Consider the following 7705-nt stretch of genomic DNA (forward strand, 5'->3'; position numbering starts at 1 on the left):
CAGGTTATGACAACAAAATACAGGTTTTGCAAATGATGTATTAAGGTGTGGAAACATTTTTGCTAAGTCTCCGCTACCCGAAAACACTGAAATTGCCGAAAAACAGGTCTTAAAACAGGTGTTTTCAGCAAATTTCAGATTTACGTAGGTTTTTGCAAGTGTATTTATGATGCGACTACATTGGGGAAAGTGCAAATTGATGCAATTTACGCATGTTTGACAAATTTTGGCTATGTATGACCATTTGTGGCTCAATTTCGTGCAATTTGATGCTACAAATTGGGGCTTTTCCTCTTACATGCTTCTAAAGGCTGTGTATTAGCCTTATGTATGTTCTGTGAGGCTAAAAACAACTAAATTTGTTGTTTTTGAGCACAAATTCGCTCGCTGAAATTTCCCGTGCATAAATTTCAGAAATTGTTTTTTGTGCCCAAATCGACCTATTTTGCCCCAAATTGCTCCTGTGACCATTTGGAGCTGTAGTGCACACCTATGTGAGGCTATACTCCGGTTTTTGTGCATTTTGTCCAAAAATTCAGCGTATTAGCCCTCTTATTCGTGCAACTATGGCCTCATCTTCTTCGGATGTGAAGAATCTCTTTGATATTAGGAGGTTCGATGGAACAGGTTTTGACCTTTGGAGAGACAGGATCCAGAGAAAATCCTATTTCTTAAGGATTGTGAAGGGGCGCTTGAATAGGTAAAGCCACAGACTATGACGGATGAAGCATGGGTTAGCCTGAACAGGAAGGCTGTTACATACATTAAAATGGCCATGACCGATGAGACAGTCATTGATGTGAAAGGTCTCACAACTGCTTTTGATGTGTGGGAGAAGTTAAAGGGAATGTATGAGAATACCACGCCTGTCAACCAAGTGCATTTGATGCGAAAAGTTGTTGGCATGCAACTAGAAGAGTCCAAGAGCGTCGTAGAGCACTTGTTATTGTTCGCAGGTACTTTGTCGCAGTTAGAGGATTCAGGCTTGCCCCCTTTTCATGATAAGCTGAAAGCTATGACCTTACCTGAGTCATGGGAAACTTTGGTGGTTTCATTGTCCAATAACCCCAATTTGACCTTTGATGGTGTTAGGGGTTCTATCTTGAATGAAAAAATCAGGAGGAAAGCAAGTGGAGAGGGAGGTAGCTCTACCAACATGGTTAGAGACAATACAGAAAAGAGAAATGCTTGTGCACAAAGGAGTAAGAGTAAGAGTAAGGAAAGGGGAAATGCCAGCAAAGGCAAGGGTGATGTGACTTGCTATCAGTGTGGCAGGAAAGGTCACAAGAAACTTGATTGCAGGTACTACAAAGCCGAGTTAGAACGGAAAAAGAATGGCGGAGACAAAAAGAAAGAGAAGAAGGAAGTAAAGGCAGATGCACAGGATAGCTTAAAGGACAAAGAGAAGGCCAATGTGACTTCTAGTGTTGTGATTGAGGAGCTGTCAGATGTAGAGGACATCTTGTGTACCACTTTGTCAGATGATGATGCTTATGACATTAACGCCTCTCTTAATGTTCATTCACATGACATGGAGATCACCAAGTGTGATCTTATTGATGCTTTGTTGACTGTCAATGATGCATTATCCCAGACTTGGATTGTTGATTCCGGTGCTTCATTTCATGTGACTCCTATCAAGGAGTGTTTCTTTACTTTTGATGCAGGCAAGCGTGGCCATGTATACCTTGGAAAAAATCATGCATGTTCCATTGAGGGTATTGGCATTGTGCATCTCTCCATAGATGGCACAAATGAGCTTGTCTTCCATGATGTTAGATATGTGCCGGGAATCAAGAAGAGTCTGCTTTTTGTTGGTCAGATGGATATGCATGGTTACAGCATCTTGTTTGAGAGAGGATCATGGAAAATAACTAAAGGCTCAAGGTTGATTGTAAAGGGCACAAAGAAAGGGACAATTTACTGCATGCATGGAAAGGCCGTGTTGGGCAAGTTTATTGCATTGGCTGAAATTAACTCTCACATGGAGTTGTGGCACAAGAGGCTTGGCCATATGAGCCAAAAGGGCCTTTCTAAACTTTGTACTTTGAACAAGCTTGATGCTAAAGGCACAAAGCTTGACTTTTGTAATGAATGTCAATATGGCAAGCAAGTAAAGCGTTCTTATTACTCTGGTGTCTCTTGTAAATCTTGTGTGCTTGATCTTGTACATTCTGATGTATGTAGCATGCCTACTAAGTCTATGGGAGGTGCATGCTATTTTGTCTCCTTTGTTGATGATCATTCTAGAAAAATTTGGGTTTATTTGCTTAAATCTAAGGATGAAGCCTTTGCTGCGTTTAAGAGATTTCATGCATTTGTGACCACCCAAACAGGTAGAAAGCTCAAATGCTTGCGTACGGACAATGGGGGGGAGTTCACAAGTGTTGAATTTAACAAATTTTGTGAAAATTTGGGCATTGTGAGGGAGCTTACTGTGCTATACAACCCCTCTTCTAATGGTGTGGCTGAAAGATTCAATAGGACACTTTGTGAGAGGGTGAGATGCATGCTGTCCACAACTAATCTCTCTCATGGATTTTGGGGAGAAGCTTTGAAAACTGCAGTGCATATATGCAATCGATTCCCTCACATGTCTTTGAAAGCTGACATCCCTGAAGAGGTTTGGTCTGGCAAGCCTGCTTCATATGATCACTTACGCATTTTTGGTTGCGAGGCTTTTGTGCATGTCAGACCCGAGTTGAGGAGTAAACTAGATGCCAAATCCATTAAAGGCCTTTTCATGGGATATGGTGAAGAAGACGAAAGGGGTTACAGGATTTAGTTACCTCAGCTCAAAAGGGTTGTACGCAGCCGGGATGTTGTTTTTAATGAAGCAAGGCTGCTTCAAAACAATTGTGCCTCAACGCATAACCATAAAAGGATCAAATTCCAGCATGACCAGCCACGTGTTAGGCCTATTTTTGACCCTCAGGATGCACCACATATGGCTGAAAATGTAGATGATCTAGTGGTGTTTGAGCCAGATGATGTTGGACAGCAAATTGAGGGTCCTGAAGGGCATTTGCAACCACGAAACAATGCTGAAAAGGGTGCTGAAAAATGATGTACATCAGCCCATTGTTGATGATTTTATTATGCCACCTGCTGTAGACCCATTACCGGATAATGTGGATCATTGGGTGAGGCGGTCTACTCGTCCAAGACGGATTGTGCGTAGATATGATCCCTCTTTGCAGTACATTATGTTGACAGATGAGGGAGAGTCTCTTACGTATAAAGAGGCAAAGACATGTGAGTCAAGCAGTAAGTGGGAGCTTGCAATGCAAGAGGAAATGAAATCCTTGTATGCAAATGATACTTGGGATCTTGTGCCATTGCCTAAAGGGAGAAAGGCTCTTCCTAACAAATAGATATACAAGATTAAGATTGTGGATGAAAAACCCAAGTACAAGGCAAGATTGGTTGCAAAAGGATATGCACAAAAAGAAAGAATTGATTTTCAAGAAATCTTTTCTCCCGTTGTAAAGCTTACAACTTTACGTGTCCTTTTTGCTCTCGTTGCGGTGCTTGATTTGGAATTGAACCAAATGGATGTAAAGACAACGTTTTTGCACGGTGACATTGAAGAGGATATATACATGAAACAATCTGAAGGTTTTGTAGTTCCTACACGAGAGGAACTTCTATGCAAACTGAAAAGGGCTCTGTATGGTTTGAGACGATCATCACGGCAGTGGTATAATAAGTTTGACACTTTTATGTTGTCTCAAGTGAAAAGCTTAAAAGTTATCCTCTAAACAAAAAATTTCTATGTGAATTTGGTCAAAGTGTCCAGGTATCACCAAAGGTTGAAAAGAGCGTTAGGTTTGCAAGTGATTCTGTATCCACTACCACTACTGTGCAATCATTTAAAAGTCTAAGGAACACATCAAACAGAATGATGTTAGCTTTGTATGGCACACATATTTCATATGCACACTATGTAGACCGAGAAGGGCAACAGTACAAAAAGGATCGGCCGGTGTTTGAAAGGCCCACATACTAGCTCATAGAAATATGCCCAGTGGTTGATCAAGAAGGATGGTTCCTTTTAGAGGAACGGATCTATTATAGCACATCCTCCCTAGAGATAAATGACATGACCCAAGTGATCCCAAAAATCTGTCCAAAGCCAAACTCTCATCCATCAAAAATCAAGCTTCAACGTTGTGACCAGACGAGCATCTACTTTGCCCAAAATGGAGGTAGATAGGCTTTAATCGCAGCCATGCAGATTGTTTGTATACGAAAAGGGATGAAGATGGTAGTCCTATCATACTTGTTCTCTATGTTGATGATATGCTGCTTGCCGGGAAACATAAAACTAGTCTTGATGCTCTAAAACGTAAGCTAAATTCAACATTTGCTATGAAGGATTTTGGTGATGCAGAGCATATTTTGGGCATGCGTATTAAAACAGATAGAAAGCTGAAATTGCTCTTTTTATCTCAAGAAAGGTACATTGCAAAAGTACTTGACAGGTTTAATATGGCTGATGCTAAGCCTCTTGGAGTACCTTTACCTCCATACACTAAGCTTAGCAAAGCAGATTGCCCCAAAGGATGAGGTGGCATTGAAAGCAATGAAGGGAATCCCTTATGCATCAGCTTGTGGTTCTCTTATGTATGCTATGGTTGCCACTCGTCCCGTCATTGCTTATGCAGTGGGAGTTGTTAGTCGATACATGTCGAATCCTGGCAAAGCGCATTCGGAAGCTGTCAAATGCATTCTGAGATATTTGATACACAATGAAAGTGTATCTGTTATGGCAAAAGTGACTTAAAGTTGCAGGGATATTGTGATGCAGACATGGCAGGTGACATGGATACCAGGAAATCTACCAGTGGATATGTATTTTCCATTGCTGGTGGTGCAGTGTCTTGGTGTTCTAGGCTACAGAAAATTGTGGCATTGAGTACTATTGAGGTTGAATATATTTCAGCCACAGAGGCTTCAAAAGAGGCCATTTGGTTGGGCAGACTTGCAAAAGAAGTTGGCATGCTTGCTCATACACCCGTGTTGGGTTGTTATAGCCAGAGTTCTGTCTATTTAGCCAAAAATGCCATGTTTCATGTGCGTACCAAACACATAGATGTGCGGTACCACTTCATACGACAGGTATTGGAGGATGGTCTAGTCAGCTTGACTAAGATCCATACACCGTAGTAACAGGGAATGGCCATTTTCAGGTCCCTGTTCCCCGTTCCCATCCCAATCTCCCTTTCCGGATCTTCGTTTCGTGTTTCAAACGTGAGTATTTGAAACAGGGAATGGCATTTCATGCATGTTGCCGTTCCTGTTCCCTGTTCCAATTTCTCGTTCCGGGCAACTATGCCATACACAGGATAACCCTGTAGATGTTCTCACCAAGAGTCTTGCTAAGGCTCAACATGAGCATTGCATACAGCTGGTGGGAGTTAGTTAACTTAAAGGCGTCATTTATGCCTTTAAGTGGGAGGTTGTTGGGTTAAAGGCCTAAATAACCCCTTTTTGTACATTTTTATACTTTGTCTAGGTTCATATTGAACCTGGACACATTTTTTAAAGGTCACTTATAATAAAAGTGGAAAAACCCAAAACTCACTGATTGAGTTTTTCCCAAAAACGTGAGCTCTCTCTCTCTCCCTCTTCGTTCTGCTAGCGCTTCCCTTCTGCAGCACTGCCTCCGCTTCAAGCCTCAAGGCCTGTATATCTTTGCGTGCTCTATCACTTGCATACACCGCCGCGCGCTCATCAACCAGTTTGTGACAAGATTTGTCGTGTCTAGTGTGTCTTTACTACTGAGTTGGTTTATGGCCTCTATCTGTTTTGCAGGCGTAATTGAGGGCGATTACAATTCTTTCAAGAGGGGGTATGTCACAAACTGATTACGTGGCATCGCGGACAACCCTGCTGATGTGGACAAAATGTACGAACAGGTTGGCGTGTCAGAGTGCCATGTGACAGCAGTACGGATTTTTGCTTTTTGCACTAACTGGCTTACGTGGCAGCAATACAGATTTCCGCTTTCTCCGCTCACTGGCTGACGTGGCAGAGAATACGGATTTTCGCTTTTTGCGTCGACATGCTAACGTGGCAGCTGTACGGATTTCCGCAATTTGCGTTGTTGCTTTTTATTGGCTGTTTTGGGGACAGTTGCTTTTAGGACTCAATTGCTTTTGAGTTTCATGCTTGTGGGGCTCTACTTTTTGCCACCCCTTTTAATCTTTATAAGTGACCCAAGGGGGCTCACTTCTCAGAGCGTCTGGACGTAGAGTCTGAAAGCGACCACCCATGGGAAGTTGTACTTTGCTCACAGATTAATATAAAAGAAATATCGAAAGGGGCGCTAGTCTTTGGGGCCAATCTCTCTTGGCACGTAACTACGCCTGGCCGTGTCGACTCTCTCGAATTGTAAATTGTTTTTAAGTGAATCTCTGTTGTGCCGCGTGAGAATCTAGACTTGGGGTGTCAGTTTGTTACAGCATAACCAATGAAGATTCCTCCAAAGGGGTGGATACTACGGATGTAGATATGGTGCGATGTAGACACCTACTATACGAGTTTCCAGGTAGCCTTACTACTGTCGCAGAATACCAGCCTTCCTGCTGACTCTGCCTTGCGAGCAAGTACGACCACTCGAATAGTCTTGTCGTAAAAACATTGCGTGTGAAGCTGAAAGGTAAGGGTGCTTGGAGGTAATTCCAAGGGTTTCATGTTGACGGAAGTGGATGCATGCTACATGCGAATGCGAATGCAAATGCGAATGCAGAAGAGGTTAGGGATCCTGCCTCCAACTCCTTACGTATCCGCATAAGAGGCTAGTAGATCCTGGTACCCAATATCTGGGTTGTCGTGTATCCGATGTTGATCTTCCTTCAAAGACATGGCAATGAAGATGGGAGCTAATGAGTCCGGAAGTGGGACTCGAAGATTCATTTAGGAAAAAAATCGGGAGAGGTTCTTTGGGTTCTTGGGTACTTGAGGTTCTTGGTTATTGATGGTTCTTCTTTAGGTTCTTCCCTTGAGTTCGCGAAGCCGCAACACACACAGAGCTCTGATACCAGCGGAAGTGTTTACAGATTTAGCTCGGATCTGGTACTCTGCACAAACACAAGGGACACTGTATTCCACTTGAAAGAACTGAATTGAACAAAAAGAAAGAGAGAGACTAGAGAAAGAAAATAGACGACACAAGGATGTCGGGTCCCAACCCTCAAGGACCCCCTTGCTCTGTTGCTAGAGCAAGTACTTTCTTTATTCTTGCACAAATGCTCATACAATGACTGGATGTTGAGATGTTGATGCTAATGGGTACTAATGCTACTGAAGTCGACGATGACAACGATGGTGTCGACGACGACGATGGGTTTTATGTCGAAGTCGACGATGACGACGATGGTGTCGACGACGACGGTGTTGATAACGACAACGACGACGCCGATGAAGGTGTCGACGATGTCGTCAGGATCTGAACTGCCAATGGTTGAAATCTGGAAACGCTGGGTACTTCTGTCGGAGATCTGCAACTGTGGCGGTACTACGGCGAGGATCTGTAACCCTGCCAATGCATGCGAAGTTGAAATGCAAAAATGCTAGCTGATCTGAGCTGAATCTGCAAAGCCATGGTTGCTTTGGGCTGAAAAAAGAAACGCTAGGTTGATCTGCTACTGATGGTCGATGTGGCGAGGATCTGCAACAGGGAATGGTGCGGCACGATGAG

General features: G+C 43.0%; 1 pseudogene; it reads left to right on the top strand.

Moving 5' to 3' along the window:
* Positions 1-2350: 2350 nt before the first annotated feature.
* On the top strand, positions 2351-3374 carry LOC147439259 (uncharacterized; annotated as a pseudogene).
* The last annotated feature ends 4331 nt before the right edge of the window (positions 3375-7705 follow it).

The sequence above is a fragment of the Adiantum capillus-veneris genome, chromosome 16 (genome assembly GCF_014529385.1).
Source record: "Adiantum capillus-veneris isolate H3 chromosome 16, ASM1452938v2, whole genome shotgun sequence".
In the NCBI taxonomy this organism is placed as follows: Eukaryota; Viridiplantae; Streptophyta; class Polypodiopsida; order Polypodiales; family Pteridaceae; genus Adiantum; species Adiantum capillus-veneris.